Source organism: Lolium perenne, chromosome 3, assembly GCF_019359855.2.
Source record: "Lolium perenne isolate Kyuss_39 chromosome 3, Kyuss_2.0, whole genome shotgun sequence".
In the NCBI taxonomy this organism is placed as follows: Eukaryota; Viridiplantae; Streptophyta; class Magnoliopsida; order Poales; family Poaceae; genus Lolium; species Lolium perenne.
This window is the reverse complement of record NC_067246.2, coordinates 57870982-57892324: the sequence shown is the minus strand read 5'-3', so window position 1 is coordinate 57892324 and position 21343 is coordinate 57870982. Positions and strand designations below refer to the sequence as shown.

The 21343-nt window shown below is 44.0% G+C and overlaps 1 pseudogene; it reads right to left on the bottom strand.

Moving 5' to 3' along the window:
* Nucleotides 1–275: 275 nt before the first annotated feature.
* Nucleotides 276–15445, bottom strand: LOC127339229 (uncharacterized; annotated as a pseudogene).
* Between the last annotated feature and the right edge of the window lie 5898 nt (nt 15446–21343).

The following is a 21343-nucleotide window of genomic DNA, read 5'->3' as shown; positions in this document are numbered from 1 at the left end:
TCTTTATGTGACACTATTCATGCTGGATTTTTTTTTTTTGTTTCTCTAAGGATATTTCGAATTTGGTTACTTGTGAACACACAAAATTTTAGTTCCAATTTTTTTGACATTTACAATTTAATTTTTAAAGAGTGGTATCATGGTATCAAATAAGGTGTGGTATCACTAGATATGTTCTCGCTGGTGATCCACCACACGGAATCAGCTAGCCCAAGCTAAGTAATTCAAGTGAGAAATAACAACCACAAGAAAATAACAGACTCAAGAAAATACCACTAGAACAGATTGTTTAGATTATTCAGATTATAAAGACCGGATAAGGTCTGCTCTAGTGAGCTGAGCCTACACAAGTTCCACATGTACGCCATGGGAAGTTTCTGCAGCGTTAGCGCGGCATCGCGGCGGCCGCTCAGGCTAGACAGCAGGTTATTGGTGCAACGGTCCGGGTCGCCGGTATCCGTGGCGATATCTTTGACATCCACCTCGCAGCCAGGCTGCCAGTCTGTTAATGAACAGACAGGTATCGGCATGCTCCATGTCGTGGTCTTCCATCCGCCAGGGCTGGTGCTCTTAGGGCGCATGCGCACCCACTCCAGATAGGAATCAGTAGGCGGGGTGTCGAGGTCTCTTGGCGGCCAGATTTCCATCTCCATGTACTTGATGGTGTCTTTGTGGCGACTGATGGCAACGTCGCGGATGTAGTTGTGCTCGCATTGCTCGAGGAGACGACCCCAGTTTCCTCTCGCAGGTATGGGCAGCGGGATGTCCTGGAAGCGCAGTGGTCGCTCCTCCCCGAGCACGTCGCAGAGGAGTATGCCCCGCCAGAGGTCAACCCAGGCGACGGTGCCGCGCTCGCCGCCGATACGAGGCCGTCTTGTGATACAGCATGTCGCCCTCCACGTCGCAAGGTAATGGGACGAGCTTGTCCCTCAGGAGCTCCTTGAGTGACACGGGCGTGGTGATCCACCCCTTGTTGGAGTCGGTGGAGCGGTACACGTGGAGCCGGAAATACCACCTGATGATCGACTCCCTCCTGCTGCTCTCGTACTGTGGGCACCAATTGCTGATGGCGGCAACGGCGTACGAGGCGCCGTGTTCGCGGCTGAGGAGGGCGGTTGCAGAGTCAGGGAAGGTCATGGGGTACGGGCTAGGGAGCAGCTCCAGCTGATGGGCTCGCAGCCTGTATAACAAGTACTCCCAAGACTGTTCAGAACGGTGCGCCTCGTTGGCGATGGGGACGCGGAGGAGCACCAGGTCGGCGTCGGTCGCGACGACTCTGGGCTCTGAGCGGTGGAAATCCAGGTCGGGGCAGTGGACGCAAAAGTTTTTTTCCAAACGATCCTAGGATCGGATTTCATTATCAGCAGATAACGAAACAAACGAGTATCACATGCCCATCAGGCACGCTCCAACACAACCACCACAACACAAAGAAAATAAAGGCTGCCTGGGGCAAGCCAACAACTCAACACATCTAACAGTTTTTCTCCCAACACAGAGAGATACCGCATCGAAACAGCACCAAAAAAGGTTATCGCAGCTAACACCAGCCAAAAGCATAAACCGACAGAAGTTCTTCACCAAGATGAGCACATCAGGGGATGTCAACATGATCATCCTCCTCCATATCGTCCTCATCAACGTCAGCGTTCCTTGCTTCCCTGATCATCAGCGGCCTCTGTGCCGGGGGAGGCCTGTTCTGAGCCCCAGCAGCGACATTTTGAGTATTAGCTAGCTTCAGAAGTCCATCAGCTCCCAAACGCAGGTCTTCAGCGTCCTTCTCTCCGTGCAAACCTGCCCAGTATTTCATGAAGACAGTAGAATAACTAATCAGTTCAACCGGATCCTTGATCAATTTATGATCAAAGCAAGCTCTATTCCTCAGTTTCCATATTGCCCAGCAAATCGCAGCCAACCCCGCAATTTGCGTGTTTCTGCTTGCAGGGATAAAACGTGGGATCCACCAGAAGAACTGAGTAAAGGAACCAGGTCTGGTTCTCGCTCCAATCAGCTTCCCAACCGCACTCCAAACGAACTTTGCAGCTGGACAGGAGAAGAAAATGTGGGAAATACTTTCAGGACAACTGCAGAATTGACAGGAGGCATTCCCATGCCAGTTCCTCTTTAACAGATTGTCTTTTGTAGCAATAGCATTGTGCCATATCATCCACAGCCAGATTTTGATTTTCAGAGGAATTTTACTTTTCCATAAGTGCTTGAAGGTTCTGTCCATCCCATTACTACACAGGTGATTATATACTGACTTAACAGTAAATTGACCACTTTTCGTCCATTTCCAGTGAGGTTTATCCTGTCTGTCAGTTAACACTGTCTGTGACATGATTTGATGTAGGCCATGGATCTGCAGAGCAATATCAGGTGTCATCCATCTCCTGAATGTAAAATTCCAGTTCATATTGGCAGAATCAGCAACAGACACATCTTGCTCAATACATATATCAAAAATTTCAGGGAATCTGTCTTTTAAAGGGTTCTGCTCACACCAAGCATCACACCAGAAACTAGTATTCTTACCATTCCCCACTTTCATCCTTCTCCCTTTCAAATAAATCTGTTTCACCTGCAGCATATCAGACCAGAGAGGGGAGTCTCCAGGTTTTTTCTTTGCAAGACATACACCACCCTGTTTGAGATATTTGTTCCTCATCAGATCTTGCCAAGGTCCTGATTCATTCTCAATTTTCCACCACCATTTACACATCAAGCTGATATTAAACAAATGAAGATTTTTATGCCCAAACCTCCTTTCTTCTTTGGTTTGCAAATCCAATTCCATTTGATAAAGTGGTATTTCCTTTTATCAGCACTCCCAACCCAGAAAAAAGATCTGATGGGCCTGTCAATTTGTTCAATGGTTGACTTATGGAGCAACCTCATGGACATCTGATAAACAGCAACACTGGAAAGGCAGGCATCAATTTTGACAACTCTCCCTCCAATGGACATGGCATTCCCTACCCACCCACTCATTTTCTTTTTTGTTTTTTCCCCCAGAAATTTCATCTCTGCAACAGTTGGTCTTCTTGCACAAACAGGAGTGCCAAGGTATTTAATTGGCCAAGTCCCCTGTTGACAATTAAAAAGGAAATCAAAGAACTGTGATTTCACCTCATCCTCAAGGATCATCATAACCTCACTTTTCTCAAAATTGATTTTAAGTCCAGACATTGATTCAAAAATATACAGAATGAGTTTCAAATTCACAGCTTGCTCAGCATCATCCTGAATGAGCAGAATAGTGTCATCAGCATACTGCAGCAGAGAAATGCCTTTTTCAACTAGATTGTCAGCAAGCCCTTTGATGAGCCCATTCTGTTGAGCCAGGGATATCATCTTGGATAAGCTGTTGGCTGCCATATTGAACAGAAAAGGAGCAAAAGGATCCCCCTGTCTAACTCCCTTACAACTAGCAAAATAGGGACCAACATTGTCATTTAATTTCACACTTAAAGTACCATTTGTCACCACTTTTTTGATCCACTCAAGCCAGCTGTTGCTGAAGCCCTTCTGATGGCAGCAATCAAACAGGAAACTCCAGTTTACTTTATCATATGCCTTCTCAAAATCAATTTTCAACACCACACCCTGTTGCTTTCTAAATTTGCTTTCTCTCAGGACTTCTTGGAGAAGCATAACCCCATCTGTGATATATCTCCCTTTGATGAAAGCAGTTTGGTGATTGGACAGCAGTTTCTCCATCACTGGGGTAACTCTGACAGTAAGAGTTTTGGTGATAATTTTGAACAGAACTTGCAATAAGCAAATAGGTCTGAATTTTTGGATCCTATCAGCATCATCACCTTTAGGGATTAAAGTAATAACACCATAGTTAATACTGGCAAGGTCAATTTTATGTGCATGTAAGTCATGAAACACTGCCATAATATCCTCCTTGATAATATCCCAGCAAGCATGATAAAATTCAATGGGGAAACCATCAGGGCCTGCTGCCTTATTCTTCTCCATCAGATCCACTACATCTTTGACTTCTTGTTCAGTAAATCTTCTGGACAGAATCTCCCTATCTCTGTCATCAAGTTTTTCTGCATTTTCCCATATATATCTCAGCATTCAGTCTGACCCCTCTATCTTCTGCAGGTCCAAAAAGATTTTTATAGAACTGAGTGGCATGGTTCAACAACTCTTTATCACCTTGAATAACAGAGTCTCCATTTTTCAAAGAAAAAATCTTAGATTTTCTCTTACATCCATTGGCCAATCTATGAAAGAAAGCTGTATTACTGTCTCCTTTCAAAAGCCAATTATCTCTTGCCCTTTGTCTCCAGAAACATTCCTCCTTATCTAGAATGTCAAGCATTTCTTGCTGGAGTGCAGCTTTCTGCTGGATATCAGTATCAGACAAAGGAGATATTTCTTCTTTCATTTCCAGCTCAGCAAGCAGGAGGGAAATATCACATTTTCTTTTTTTTTATCTCTCCCTCTTAAATTGTATCCCCACCCCTTCAAACTATTCTTTACAGCTTTGAGCTTTTTCTGTACTCTGTCCAGGCTGTTTTTGGCTCTGAAATTTTGTTGCCAAATTCTGTCAACTCTGCTCAGAAAATCTTCTTCTCTGATCCAATTCTTTTCAAATCTGAATTGATACTTTTTCTTTGGCTTATTCTCCATGGTATCAAGGATTAAGGGATTGTGATCAGAAACATCTCTATTTATCTTGTGAACTATTGCCAAAGGGAAAAGATCTTCCCATTCACTATTCATCAAGAATCTATCCAATTTTTCAAGAGTGGGGTCAGCCTGATTATTTGACCAAGTATACTGACCACCAGATAAATGGATTTCTCTCAAAGCATAAGTGTTAATGATGTTGTTGAACATATCTGTCCATCTATTGGCTCGCATGAATTTGTTCTTCTCAGAAGAAAATCTAATGATATTAAAATCTTCACCAATGAGAGTAGGATGCCTTTGATCACTGCACACTCTGCCAAGTTCAATCAAGAAATCTTCCTTATCATTCATCTGAGCAGCACCATAAACAATAACCAAACACCAAGTCACATTGAGCTTAAGATCCATCAAAGTAACTTTGATGAAGAATCTGCCAACCACAGTGTCAGTGATATTGAATCTGGACAGCCTAAAACCACCCAGAATTCCACCACTTCTACCAACAGAACCAATCCATTTCCAAGCAAACAGATTCTGAGGGTCTATAGCCCTAAAAAAAGCAGGAGAATACTCCTTCTTGATTGTTTCCTGTAACCCAATGAAGTCCACTTCTTGCTCTCTGATAAAATCCACCAAAAAACAACTCATACCTTTTTTTCCCACACCCCTGCAGTTAAGAGTTGCACCTATCATAGATATCTTGGGTTTTTTTTCCTGCATCTGGTCCCAGTGACAATGCCACTCAAAGGGTGAGCATTGTTCACTTTCCCCAAGGCAGCACTTGATTTTGACTGTGCTCCTTCAGAGGAATCACCTGATTTTGCTGGTGACCCTCTTCTTTTCCCAGAGTTAATCAGACTTCTTCTTTTCTTTCTTTTTTTCCTGGACAAAACAGGTGTAAAACCCTCTTCATCTTCACTCCCTTGCTCTCTGTTAAATTCCAGAAGCATAACTTTTTCTACATCTGACTCAATCTCTGATTCAATGTCAGTGTGTGCCACAGCAATAGCATGTCTGGCCTGTTCTAGATCTTTCAAATAGTTGATATTATCCAAATTAAAAGTTTTAGGATCAACCCCTATTTCTAAGGCCCTTGCATGTATAACATCATCATCAAGTAAAGCAAAGGAATTATGAGAGGTTAAGTTTGTACCTGACACATCTCTTGCAGCAGCAATTTTGACAGCTTTATCTGCAATCTTGATGGAATGAGAATCTTGTGAGATAATCCTGGAGCTCATGCGGCTAGGTTGAGGACCACCATCTGCTTGATGTAGAGAAACATTGTCACCAGTGTCAGTGTTAGGTTCCACAGCAGTGGGGTTATCCACTTGGGACAGAGGATCTTCTTGTGTGCCATCAACCTCAACTTGTGAATCAATGACAGGACTATCAACAGCCATTCTGTCTTGAAGAGTAGGTGCAGCTAGTGCCATAACTCCCTGACCAGGGTTTATATATCTCACAGACGTTGCAGCACTATCAGATTCAGTGGAATCATAGTCAACCTGTTCCTCAAATGCTTCTTCTTCATTAACTGCTTCCAGGATGGGCCCCAGCTCTTTTCTATACTGCTTTTGAATGGTGAAGGCTTTGTCACTGCCAGACTTTATCAAAGTATGCAGGAACTGTGCATAAGAAGAAGAGGGGGCAGATGCACTAGAGGATGCTTGCCCAGGTGACAGAACTGATGGAGCAAAGGCTTTAGTTACATATTTATGCACCTCAGACAGCACAACATTGGTACCACTTTTATCTTGCAGGGAAATGGGAATGCTAGACTCCACATTCACCACATTATCATCCTTGTCTTGAATGTCTCTCTCAAACAGCTTCCTTTTTCCATTATCTCTGCCAGAAGCAACATAAATGGCTGCAGCAGTCTGCCTGGTTGAAACATTGTTCCTGGTAGAATTATTGGTTATTTTAGGAGGAGCAGATTGAGAGCCTGCATCTGAGTCGTTTCTACCAGTCCTTTGTCTCTTTGGTGTCCCATGATCACCCTCACCATCTTCATTAGTATTAGCAACCATGATTCTGGTACCAGGGGTAGGAATAGGTTCACACAATTCTCTGGTGTACTGAAGCTCATAAAAACCTCCTTCCATCTCACCAACTCTTGTGTTAGGGACTAGAGATAAATCCTGACTTCCAATCTTAACTCCGACATATGAGAAGTTCCTGAGAAAATTCTTGTCAAGAGCCAAGGGTTTGCCTACCAAACTGGCAGCATAGAAAACAGTAGAATTACACCTGAAATTCATAGGAATCCCTTTCACCCGAAACCAAGCTTCCTCCATCCTAGAGACTGGTTGAATATCACCAACCCATTTCTCCAGAGAAATGATAGCACCTGGAACTGTCTTCATGAAGAGTTTGCCGAAATGTGCAAGCTCATCAATAGCTTTAGCAGATGGAAATCTAGTTCTGAACTCAGTGGGAGAGACCTCTTTTGTAAAGAACCTCCAGTTAATCTTCATAGACTCAGCCCATACATTAAATTCATGTTCAATGTTTCTGCTGTTTACTTCACCCTTTTCAACAGTAATATGAGCATAATTCAATTGTTCCACAGGCTGATTCTCCATGACAGGAACTGGGATAGAATAGAACCCAGAACCAAACTCTTCACTGCCATAAAAAGGTGCTTTGTAATCCCAAGGCTCTCTAGTCTAACAGACATCAAAATGATGTTCCCCACGACAGTTCATGCAAGATCCTTTGAACGTAGCGAATCTATTATCAGCAGCCCTAGCAGTGGACGTGTTCAAACCCAAAACCGGTAGAGGTACAGAGGACCCTACTGGCTCAGGTAGAACAACAGGTACAGGAGGAACATTCGAACTAGGTGCAGGCTGTTGCTGATTCAAACTAAGCGCTGATTGATTTTGAGCCAGACTAGCAACACCCCTATCAGACCCTGCAGCAGCAATCGAAGGCGGAATGGAAGAGGAGTTGTTCATACTTACATCAATCGATCTGAGGGGGTCCTCCTGATGTCTACGTTCCCCCTCCTTTCCTGTAGACAGTGTTGGGCCTCCAAGAGCAGAGGTTTGTAGAACAGCAGCAAGTTTCCCTTAAGTGGATACCCAAGGTTTATCGAACTCAGGGAGGAAGAGGTCAAAGATATCCCTCTCATGCAACCCTGCAACCACAAAGCAAGAAGTCTCTTGTGTCCCCAACACACCAAATAGGTGCACTAGTTCGGCGAAGAGATAGTGAAATACAGGTGGTATAAATATATATGAGCAGTAGCAACGGTGCCAGAAAAGTGCTTGGCGTGTAGTTGATGGTGGTGGTATTGCAGCAGTAGTAACGCAAAGAAACAAGAAACAAGCAGTAGTAACTCAGCAGTATTTAGGAACAAGGCCTAGGGATTACACTTTCACTAGTGGACACTCTCAACATTGATCACATAACAGAATAGATAAATGCATACTCTACACTTTTGTTGGATGATGAACACATTGCGTAGGATTACACGAACCCTCAATGCCGGAGTTAACAAGCTCCACAATAATGCTCATGTTTAAGTAACCTTTAGTGTAAGATAGATCAACGCTACTAAACCAAGTACTAGCATAGCATGCACACTGTCACCTTCATGCATATGTAGGAGGAATAGATCACATCAATATTATCATAGCAATAGTTAACTCCATAATCTACAAGAGATCATGATCATAGCACAAACCAAGTACTAACACGGTGCACACACTGTCACCATTACACACGTGCAGGAGGAATAGAACTACTTTAATAACACATCGCTAGAGTAGCACATAGATAGTAGTGATACAAAACTCAGATGAATCTCAATCATGTAAAGCAGCTCATGAGATCATTGTATTGAAGTACATGGAGAGAGATTAACCACATAGCTACCGGTACAGCCCCGAGCCTCGATGGAGAACTACTCCCTCCTCATGGGAGCAGCAGCGGTGAGGAAGATGGCGGTGGAGATGGCAGCGGTGTCGATGGAGGAGCCTTCCGGGGGCACTTCCCCGCTCCGGCAGCGTGCCGGAACAGAGATCCTGTCCCCCAGATCTTGGCTTCGCGATGGCGGCGGCTCTGGAAGGTTTTCGTGGGTTTCGTCAATTGGTGTAGGGTTTTCTGATCCAGGGGCTTCTTATAGGCGAAGAGGCGGCGCAGGAAGGTCGAAGGGGGGCCCACACCCTAGGGGGGCACGCCCTAGGGCCGCGCCGGGTGTGGTGTGGTGGCCCTGCCTCCCTTCTCTCGGCGGTTCTCGTGTGTTACTGGATGCTTCCGGTAAAATAGGAACCCGGGCGTTGATTTCGTCCGATTCCGAGAATATTTCGTTACTAGGATTTCTGAAACCAAAAACAGCGAAAACAAAGCAATCGGCACTTCGGCATCTTGTTAATAGGTTAGTTCCAGAAAATGCACGAATATGACATAAAGTGTGCATAAAACATGTAGATAACATCAATAATGTGGCATGGAACATAAGAAATTATCGATACGTCGGAGACGTATCAGCATCCCCAAGCTTAGTTCTGCTCGTCCCGAGCAGGTAAAACGATAACACAGATAATTTCTGGAGTGACATGCCATCATAACCTTGATCATACTATTTGTAAAGCATATGTAGTGAATGCAGCGATCAAAACAATGTATATGACATGAGTAAACAAGTGAATCATAAAGCAAAGACTTTCCATGAATAGCACTTCAAGACAAGCATCAATAAGTCTTGCATAAGAGTTAACTCATAAAGCAATAATTCAAAGTAAAGGCATTGAAGCAACACAATGGAAGATTAAGTTTCAGCGGTTGCTTTCAACTTGTAACATGTATATCTCATGGATAGTTGTCAATGCAGAGCAATATAACAAATGCAATATGCAAGTATGTAGGAATCAATGCACAGTTCACACAAGTGTTTGCTTCTTGAGGTGGAGAGAAATAGGTGAACTGACTCAACATTGAAAGTAAAAGAATGGTCCTTCAAAGAGGAAAAGCATCGATTGCTATATTTGTGCTAGAGCTTTGATTTTGAAAACATGAAACAATTTTGTCAACGGTAGTAATAAAGCATATGCATCATGTAAATTATATCTTATAAGTTGCAAGCCTCATGCATAGTATACTAATAGTGCCCGCACCTTGTCCTAATTAGCTTGGACTACCGGATCATCACAATGCACATGTTTTAACCAAGTGTCACAAAGGGGTACCTCTATGCCGCCTGTACAAAGGTCTAAGGAGAAAGCTCGCATTGGATTTCTCGCTATTGATTATTCTCAACTTAGACATCCATACCGGGACAACATAGACAACAGATAATGGACTCCTCTTTTATGCATAAGCATGTAACAACAATTAATAATTTTCTCATATGAGATTGAGGATATTGTCCAAAACTGAAACTTCCACCATGGATCATGGCTTTAGTTAGCGGCCCAATGTTCTTCTCTAACAATATGCATGCTTAACCATAAGGTGGTAGATCTCTCTTACTTCAGACAAGACGAACATGCATAGCAACTCACATGAAATTCAACAAAGAATAGTTGATGGCGTCCCCAGTGAACATGGTTATCGCACAACAAGCAACTTAATAAGAGATAAAGTGCATAAGTACATATTCAATACCACAATAGTTTTTAAGCTATTTGTCCCATGAGCTATATATTGCAAAGGTGAATGATGGAATTTTAAAGGTAGCACTCAAGCAATTTACTTTGGAATGGCGGAAAATACCATGTAGTATAGGTAGGTATGGTGGACACAAATGGCATAGTGGTTGGCTCAAGTATTTTGGATGCATGAGAAGTATTCCCTCTCGATACAAGGTTTAGGCTAGCAAGGCTTATTTGAAACAAACACAAGGATGAACCGGTGCAGCAAAACTCACATAAAAGACATATTGAAAACATTATAAGACTCTACACCATCTTCCTTGTTGTTCAAACTCAATACTAGAAATTATCTAGACCTTAGAGAAACCAAATATGCAAACCAAATTTTAGCATGCTCTATGTATTTCTTCATTAATGGGTGCAAAGCATATGATGCAAGAGCTTAATCATGAGCACAACAATTGCCAAGTATCACATTACCCAAAACATTATAGCAATTACTACATGTATCATTTTCCAATTCCAACCATATAACAATTTAACGAAGAAGAAACTTCGCCATGAATACTAAAAGCTAAGAACACATGTGTTCATATGCAACAGCGGAGCGTGTCTCTCTCCCACACAAGCATTTATTCAAACGAAAACAAAAATAGAAACAAACAAACAGACGCTCCAAGAAAAGCACATAAGATGTGATGGAATAAAAATATAGTTTCAGGGGAGGAACCTGATAATTTGTCGATGAAGAAGGGGATGCCTTGGGCATCCCCAAGCTTAGACGCTTGAGTCTTCTTGATATATGCAGGGGTGAACCACCGGGTGCATCCCCAAGCTTAGAGCTTTCACTCTCCTTGATCATGTTGCATCATACTCCTCTCTTGATCCTTGAAAACTTCCTCCACACCAAACTCGAAACAACTCATTAGAGGGTTAGTGCACAATATAAATTGACATATTCAGAGGTGACACAATCATTCTTAACACTTCTGGACATTGCATAATGCTACTGGACATTAGTGGATCAAAGAAATTCATCCAACATAGCGAAAGAGGCAATGCGAAATAAAAGGCAGAATCTGTCAAAACAGAACATTTCGTATTGACGAATTTTAAAATGGCACCAGACTTGCTCAAATGAAAATGCTCAAATTGAATGAAAGTTGCGTACATATCTGAGGATCATGCACGTAAATTTGCTTAATTTTCTGAGCTACCTACAGGGAGGTGGACCCAGATTCGTGACAGCAAAGAAATCTGGAACTGCGCAGTAATCCAAATCTAGTACTTACTTTTCTATCAACGGCTTAACTTGGCACAACAAAACACAAAACTAAGATAAGGAGAGGTTGCTACAGTAGTAAACAACTTCCAAGACAGAAAATAAAAACAAAGTACTGTAGTAAAATAACACATGGGTTATCTCTCAAGAAGTTCTTTTCTTTATAGCCATTAAGATGGGCTCAGCAGTTTTAATGATGCACTCGCAAGAAATAGTATTTGAAGCAAAAGAGAGCATCAAGAGGCAAATTCAAAACACATTTAAGTCTAACATGCTTCCTATGCATAGGAGTCTTGTAAATAAACAAGTTCATGAAGAGCAAAGTAACAAGCATAGGAAGATAAAACAAGTATAGCTTCAAAAATTTCAGCACATAGAGAGGCATTTTAGTAACATGAAAATTTCTACAACCATATTTTCCTCTCTCATAATAACTTTCAGTAGCATCATGAGCAAACTCAACAATATAACTATCAAATGAAACATTCTTATCATGAGTCTCATGCATAAAATTATTACTACCCCCAACATAAGCATAATCAGTTTTATTAGTTGTAGTGGGAGCAAATTCAACAAAGTAGCTATCATTATTATTCTCATCATCAAATATAGGAGGCATATTGTAATCATAATCAAATTCACTCTCCATAGTAGGTGGCACCAAAAGACCACTATCATTATAATCATCATAAATAGGAGGCAAAGTATCATCAAAGAAAATTTTCTCCTCAATGCTTGGGGGACTAAAAATATCATGAAAACCAACTTCCCCAAGCTTAGAACTTTCTATATTATTGTCAACAATGGTGTTCAAAGCGTTCATACTAATATTACTACCAGCATGCAAAGAAGATTTCATAGGTTTTTTAATTTTCGCATCAAACAATCCATGTTTTAAATCAGGAAATAGAACAAGAAGCTCATTGTTGTCCATTATGCCAAACTAGTGTAAACAAGAAACAAAAAGATGCAATTGCAGGATCTAAAGGAAATAGCTTCGAGCACACACACGACGGCAACAGAAAAATACTTTACCTGGGACCGTAGTATGAGAGCCTTTTACCTTTCCTCCCGGCAACGGCGCTTTAAAAGTGCTTGATGTCTACGTTCCCCCTCCTTTCCTCAGAGATGTTGTTGGGCCTCCAAGAGCAGAGGTTTGTAGAACAGCAGCAAGTTTCCCTTAAGTGGATACCCAAGGTTTATCGAACTCGGTGGAGGAAGAGGTCAAAGATATCCCTATCATGCAACCACCGCAACCACAAAGCAAGAAGTCTCTTGTGTCCCCAACACACCAAATAGGTGCACTAGTTCGGCGAAGAGATAGTGAAATACGGGTGGTATAAATATATATGAGCAAGAGTAACGGTGCCGTAAAAGTGCTTGGCGTGTAGTTGATGGTGGTGGTATTGCAGCAGAGTAACGCAAAGAAACAAGAAACAAGCAAAGTAGTAACTCAGCGGTATTTAGGAACAAGGCCTAGGGATTACACTTTCACTAGTGGACACTCTCAACATTGATCACATAACAGAATAGATAAATGCATACTCTACACTTTTGTTGGATGATGAACACATTGCGTAGGATTACACGAACCCTCAATGCCGGAGTTAACAAGCTCCACAATAATGCTCATGTTTAAGTAACCTTTAGTGTAAGATAGATCAACGCTACTAAACCAAGTACTAGCATAGCATGCACACTGTCACCTTCATGCATATGTAGGAGGAATAGATCACATCAATATTATCATAGCAATAGTTAACTCCATAATCTACAAGAGATCATGATCATAGCACAAACCAAGTACTAACACGGTGCACACACTGTCACCATTACACACGTGCAGGAGGAATAGAACTACTTTAATAACACATCGCTAGAGTAGCACATAGATAGTAGTGATACAAAACTCAGATGAATCTCAATCATGTAAAGCAGCTCATGAGATCATTGTATTGAAGTACATGGAGAGAGATTAACCACATAGCTACCGGTACAGCCCCGAGCCTCGATGGAGAACTACTCCCTCCTCATGGGAGCAGCAGCGGTGATGAAGATGGCGGTGGAGATGGCAGCGGTGTCGATGGAGGAGCCTTCCGGGGGCACTTCCCCGCTCCGGCAGCGTGCCGGAACAGAGATCCTGTCCCCCAGATCTTGGCTTCACGATGGCGGCGGCTCTGGAAGGTTTTCGTGGGTTTCGTCAATTGGTGTAGGGTTTTCTGATCCAGGGGCTTCTTATAGGCGAAGAGGCGGCGCAGGAAGGTCGAAGGGGGGCCCACACCCTAGGGGGGCGCGCCCCCCCCTAGGCCGCGCCGGGGTGTGGTGTGGTGGCCCTGCCTCCCTTCTCTGGCGGTTCTCGTGTGTTCTGGATGCTTCCGGGTAAAATAAGAACCTGGGCGTTGATTTCGTCCGATTCCGAGAATATTTCGTTACTAGGATTTCTGAAACCAAAAACAGCAGAAACAAAGAATCGGCACTTCGGCATCTTGTTAATAGGTTAGTTCCAGAAAATGCACGAATATGACATAAAGTGTGCATAAAACATGTAGATAACATCAATAATGTGGCATGGAACATAAGAAATTATCGATACGTCGGAGACGTATCACCTCCCCATGAGAAGATTCACCAGGCAGCATCTCGGCTCGGTGAGCCCAACGATCACGCACACGAGCTTCGTCTTCAATGCGCCGCTTGTCTGCCAGCGCCCTTTCACGAGCCAAACGCTCAGAGACGCGGGACGCTTCCCGCTGACGATCTTCATCAAGACGCCGACGTTCCTCTATACGGCGGCGCTCCTCAGATCGCAACCGCTCTTGATCTGCAGCTCTTCGATCCTCCTCCCCGCGGCGTTCATCTTCAAGCCTCCATTCCGCTTCACGGCGTCTCTCTTCTTCCCATCGGCGCTGTTCATCGCGCCGATCCGCCTCCGAACCATGTCGAGGGCGATTGGCGAAGTAGTTCCTTGGCGGCGATCTCCTCGGTGGGGTGCGTCTAGGACCACCGTACCGTCGATCCATTGGTGGAGGTGACTGCACCACCTGCACGAACGATCTCCGGTCGCCGGTAATGCTTCCAGACCAATTTTGCGGTGGTTTTGGAGTAGGAGATTGAGATCTGGGTGCGAGCAGTTGGGGAACGAAAACGATGGCACCTGTCGATCTGGATCTAGGGTTGATCCGTGGTGGAATGAGAGCAGATAAGGGGAGATCGTGCACAGTACTGGGCTGAGGCCCAGATAAGGCAGAGGCCGCCATGGATCGGGCCAAACCTTGTTCACCACCCAACCGAACCACGTCACAAACGCGCACGCAGGGCGGTTCGCGACGAAAATCTCGGCGAGAAACCTGATCCACCTGCATCTCTGGCCCAATTTTGACCCACATACCATTGATCCAACGACTCGAGCCTCCATTAATCGAATCCAAACACACATCAGGACCAATTTGGCGCCAATTATGATCAAACACCCAAACCCTAGTTCCTGCGATCCTAAGAAAGCCCGATTTCCGCACGATCGTGTCATTGGAGATCGAGATCAGGGCAGCTTTGTGCACCAGGAGCTGACCGGAGGCGTGGACGGAGGAAGCGGAGGTACCGGTGGCGGCGGTGGTGACGGCGGTGGTGGTCGGGTCGCCCGTGTCGCCCGTGTCGCAGGAGCCCGTGTCGCCTGTCATCCCGAAGTACTAATGTGCTGCCAGTGGACGCAAAAGTAGGAGAGGATCGGCGGGCTGGCGGCGCAGAAGGTCACCTGGATAACCAAGCCTCTCCTCGTCGTGACCCAGGCGGTGGTGGCGTTGCGAAGGTTCGTGATGTAGCACCGCATGTCGAGGGGGACGGCGTCATCGTAGCGGTGGCACTCGACAACGGTAGGCGGAATCCAAGCGGCGGCGGCGGCCATGGCCATGGGGGTGGGGAGGAGGTTTTAGGCTTTTACAGCCCGTTTGGTTTTGGGGATTCGTGGAGATGGGCTTTCGCCCGGCTTTGTATTAAAGCAATCACACCATCCAACTTATGAACAGACAAAAAAGCGCAGGGGCAAGAGCAAAAATGTCGCGCGGGTCTGGGTGAGGCTGGGGATGGGAGGCTCTCCCGCCGATGGTGGGGGTTTAGGGGAGGGTACGTCCCTGAGTGCTCGTGGTGGGGATGCAGGGTAGGAGGCGGCCCTCGGCACCGGTGGCGGGGAGGCAGTGGAGCGGACAAAGATAGGTTGGGAGAGGGAGTGGGAAGATGAGGACTGAGGTGATGTCTAGTGAGGATTCAGGGGAAGGGACGGACCTCAGCACCGGTGGCGGGGATGCAGGGTAGGGGGTGATCCTCGGTGCCGCCGGCGGGGATGTAGGGTAGGGGACGACCCTCGGTGCCGGTGGCGGGGAGGCAGTGGAGCGGGAGGGAGCTTCACAGAGGGAGTGGGATGATGTTCGATTTGGGCAAAAAAAAATCTTTTGTCGTAGGGCTGACCGACTGAGCATCATCAACTTAGAGGTACGACACGCTCCTTTATTTTCTTGTCAACCTAAGTGGTGTATTTACAAAATAACAATTACACTTCATGGTGGTTTTGATTATCAATTTCAAGCTTTTTGAAATAGACCAAAATCAAAGATCCCTTTTATTTCAATTCGGAGGAAACTAATGTTAGTGATTTTCTTTGGTCTAGCTAACTTTAGTATTGTATTACAATTTTAAACATCATCTTTGCTTCTAATTTTCTAAACTTTTTAAGATCTTTTTGGTAATTTGTATTGATTATATTGAAAAATGCATTATTAAAATTCTATAGGTAGGTAATCATACATTGTGTGGCGTCTGGATGTTAAACTTATGTACGTCAGGACATTTCTGAGTATGTATTTTCCTCATTATCATGATACTTATTCTATATCATACGAGTATCTGAAAATTGAAGTCGTCGGTCTCATGTGACAAAACGTAGAGACCCGGTTTGAAGGAAAATTGGGATGCTGGAAAGAAAAATTACTATCGTATGGCGATAGATTAGTACTTATCAATTCTGTCTTAACAAGTCTTCCAATGTTCATGTTATCTTTTCTGGAAATACCCGTCGGGTAAGGAAGCGTCTTGATTTCTATAGATCTAGATTCTTCTGGCAGTCGGATGAAGAAAAGAGAAAATATAGGCTCACAAGATGGAATATAATTTGCCGACCAAAGGATCAAGGAGGTTTAGGTATTGAAGTCCTTGAACTCAAAAATAAATGTTTACTGAGTAAATGGCTCTTTAAACTACTTAATGAGGAAGGGGTGTGGCAAGAATTACTACATAACAAATACCTAATCAAAAAAACACTTGCTGAAGTACAAACAAAACCGACCGATTCCCCCTTTTGGAAGGGGCTCATGCGGATAAAAAATGATTTTTTTACTAAAGGATATTTTAAAATTGGTAACGGTATATCGACAAGATTCTGGGAAGATATTTGGTTAGGAGAATCCTCGTTAGCTAGTCAGTACCCATCTTTATATAATATTGTGAACCATAAGAATGTATTGGTGGCTCACGTATTAGCTTTCAGACGTGTACTATCTGGTAATAAGTGGACAGCATGGTTACACTTATGCCAAAGATTAATGATGGTTAATTTAAATAATGAATCGGACTATTTTATGTGGAAGCTAACAACTAATGGGTTGTTTACAGTCAAATCTATGTATGAGGATCTTATGAATGATCATACAACGTACTTGCGGAAATATCTTTGGAAGATGAAAATCCCCCTAAAAATTAAAATTTTTATGTGGTTCCTAATTAATAAGGTGCTATTAACAAAAGACGGTGTAATGTGTTTTTTGCGGAGAACAAGAGACGGTGGAACACTTATTCTTATCGTGTCCCTTTGCTAAACTAATATGGCGAACCATTAATTTCACGCCAACCAATATTACAAATATGTTTGGAAATTGATTAAAAGGTGTTGACAAACAATCCAAGGTTTTAACTCGCATTGGCGTATCAGCCTTATGTTGGTCAATATGGAGATACCACAATGATAATTTTTAACAACAAGAAAGATTTCAATTTTTTACAGGTGATCTTCTCCATGGTGCATTGGATCCAACTCTCTCTCGCCGCAAGAGCAACGGGATGTCATGGCTTCTGGATGCACATGACTCCAGATGGTCGCTCAGGATATCTTGTGCCGGGCTGGTTGGCAGCATATTAGTCGACTAGAGGATGCTTAGTCACTTTGTGCTGTTTGTTGATTTTTGTATCAACTTTAAGCGACTTGAGATGTAATAAGTACTTCTGAACAAAATATGTTGGGTTTTAATAAAGGGATGTGTGCATCATCACGATGCAGAAGCCGGGTTTATCCCTTTTTTTTAAAAAAACTATTGTTTTAGTCGATTGTAAATGAATGATGGCCGGTAAGAAGTCAACAGTTCGAAGATGGTTGGGACATGGAACCTATTAAATGCCACACAGGATAAATATTCGTTAAAATGAATTGATTAAAAGATACATAAATATTTTAAAATCATGTTCATTTGTATATACTTTTCACATAATTGTATAATATATATGTAGGACAGTTTAAAACTAAAAAGCTATTTTTGGTACATATTATAAAGTACTAAGGAAATGAAGTTTTAAGCAATATCCTAGCTATTGAACGAAACCTTATAGATCACATGGATAGGTGGACCTTTAGAGAAGAACGATTATCAACAAGTAAATAGTACATATAATATTGCTTAGTTGTTATTTTTATGTTTTTTTATAACTAATCTTTACTATTAAATTGCAATGCAACTGTGGTACGTCGTCCGATCGCTCACTCCTGATAAGCAGTCACATCCCCTAGCTCACGGAAAACAACCAATGGGCCTAGAAAACAAGTCCAACAAAGGAAACAAGAGAACTCGACTATGATATGTACACAGTCTGAACTTCAAAAGAAGAGAGGTAAAATTGTGCACACTAGCAAAGAGCAAATTTCATCGATTTCAGATCCTCAATGCAAAACGGTACATACTGCCCGTACGCCGTGAAGTGCGTTTCGCCCAACACCTCCACCTGCGGGGTGCTCGGACAGGACGTTCTTTACCTCTCCGGGAGAAGCAGCACGGAGCTGGCTAGGTGGCTCAGACGCCCATCGTCTTCGGGTGCAGGCGGGAGAAGATAGGCAACTTCCTGGACTGTCTGATAGGGCTCGGCGTGTGCAAGGTCTCCGTGCCCAGCTTGCTCACCCGCAGCTGCCACGTCGCAACGACCAGCTCTATGTGCTTCAGCGACGACAAGGGTCGCATCAATGTTAGCGGAGGAGGAACTCGACCTATACAAACAATAATAGGAGATGTTTACTGACTTGGATCAACATGGTATTGGTACGTAACACTGCTGTCAAATACATGCGCTGGTACGTGACAGCAAAGGGTGAGCTACGGATGCTTCAGGAGTTCACCAGAGAGCACGTGGCAAGGAGCTATCAGAGATAGTATCATTTAGATACGTACAAGACGAATCAACAGACTGGCCAGGTTCTCTTCTACTACCATGCTGCATATTAGTGACGTCAGAGAACTGATCCTTAATGGCATTAGACTCGAATTAGCGGCATATATCGTTCAATTGGCTCTACAATGAATTTGGTCTTTATCAGTTTTGCATTGTTTTTTGACGCTCGCAACATCCTTGATTCGTGAAAGGCAAAGAAAAACATCCAACATTGTCTTTGTTAAAAAGGTCAGAAACAAATTATGTGCTAATTATAAGAACGATGTCGACGAGGTTGACATCTGCTATGAATTACTGCAACATGCTCTTTGTCATATAGGACGATCAAAAGTATACGTTACCACACAAAGAATATGTTTATGTGCAACGATGAAAAAGATGGAGAAACCTTAACATGCCGTAGCAATGCACGGACACTCAGCTAGTTATAATACATACATTTAAATCAAAGGCAGCAATCTCTCATTATTTGGTGCATCACATTGCAGCATGACACAAAGGCCGGCCCAAGCACCGTGGCGCCAAGCGTCAAGACATTGGCCCTGAGAGGGCTGCTCTGGTGCTCCCCCCTAAGTGAAGTTGAGGGATCATATTGATTTTTTTTAAAGCGTTGGGTCCGCTCGAACCCATATCTAGCCCGTGTATACCCGTATGTATGGATACGGTATATGTACATCACGTTTGAAAAAAAGAGGAGATCACGTGAGCAGTTAAAATCTAATCCGTCTAAAACTCGCCGATCGTCGTGCATGTGCCTTCTGTTGCCGCGATCGTCGCGAGGAGATGTTGTACTCCCTCGTCGGAAACCCTAGCACGAGCATGAGCTGGTGGGGGTAGGGTTAATCTTCCTCTCGGGAGGGATCTGCCACCGGCGCGCCAGCCGTCTCCGCCGTCGTGCACGTGCCCTTCTGTTGCCTCGATCGCCGTGAGCATTTTACTCCTCCTTGGAACCCTAGCTTGAGCCCGATGCACCACCGACTTGGTGGGTGTAGGGTTCCTCTTCCTCCCGGGTGGGATCTGCCGCCGGCGCACCGGCCGTCTCCGCCGTCGCCCTTGATCGCTCCAACCAGATAAGTCTCGGCGCGGCTAGGGTTAGGGCTGGCTCCTCTTGCCCTTGAGCGTGGCCTAGATTCTTCCTCCTCGGACGCATCGATCGACGCCTGTGGTGGGGGTAGGTTTACTCCTCCGGCGCATCGAGTGTTAGGTACGTACATGATCACTCACCTTGTGTTTGATCATTTTAACTTCTGATAGAATTTCATGCGGATGTATTGAATTTGTGATTTTTGTTGTAGCTAGGAAATGGATGAGACGAGGTCTGGTGTTTGTGAGGTAGAGAAGGTTCCTAGAATTGGAGTTCATGGAGATGAGTCAGATAATTGTAGAACGGGGCTTGGTGATGAATCTTTATCAGCAAGTGAGAATATTTTTGTTGGTTCAAGGTCAGATAATTCCATGAGCTCAGAGCATGAGAGGGAAGCAACATTACAATTAGAACCCCTCTAAAGCAATACATACTTAACAACGGTGTAAATATTCGTTGCAATTTTTTTATCATAGATACCATATACAGATTGCAGCGGAAATAACCTTTACAAGCCAAGCCCAGTAAGCTCTCTTAAGTTTTTAACCCAAGAACCCGTGCGATGCGATCGTCCGCAACCGTAGTCTCGCTCTCCACCTCCCAAGTCCCAACCTAGCCGCCTCTCTTCTCTCCCCATCGCGCCGCTCGGCCGTCTCCTTGCCGGTGTTGCAGCTCACGCTGACACCTTCAGTCCCGCTCCACGCCTTCTATTGTTAGGTGAGGATTCAAGGCATCTGGAAGGGATGATTCGACCATGGCCGTTAATTGCATACCATGAGATCGTCAGATTCGCTCCCAGTGCGGCAAAGATGGGCTCGGGCTAGTCCATGACGCGGAGCTCTCTCGAAGAGCCGCGGCCGCGAGTTGGATCATGGGGGTGCGGTAGCCGGTAGAGCCACGGAGTTACAGAAGTTCAAGTTACAGGCACAATTTCTAATTTTTCCTTATCGTTTCCTCTTCCCGTTTCGCTTGACTTAATTCGTTTTCCACTGTTTTTCAGGATTTGTATGTATCCCTGCCCATTCCTACCATCGGCAGATGATGGTATGCAGTTATTGTTTCTTGTTTCAGTCGGCTTCTCCCCTTTCTAATCTTTTTTTTTGAAAGGGGGCAAAAGCTTTGCCCCATTCATTGAATAAGAAAGAGTTATGGTTTGTTACAAGCCGAGTACAAACTCGGAAAACAAAAGATCACTCTCGCGGCATGATAGAACCCAAGTGTGTAGCACCCGCCGCGCTCCAA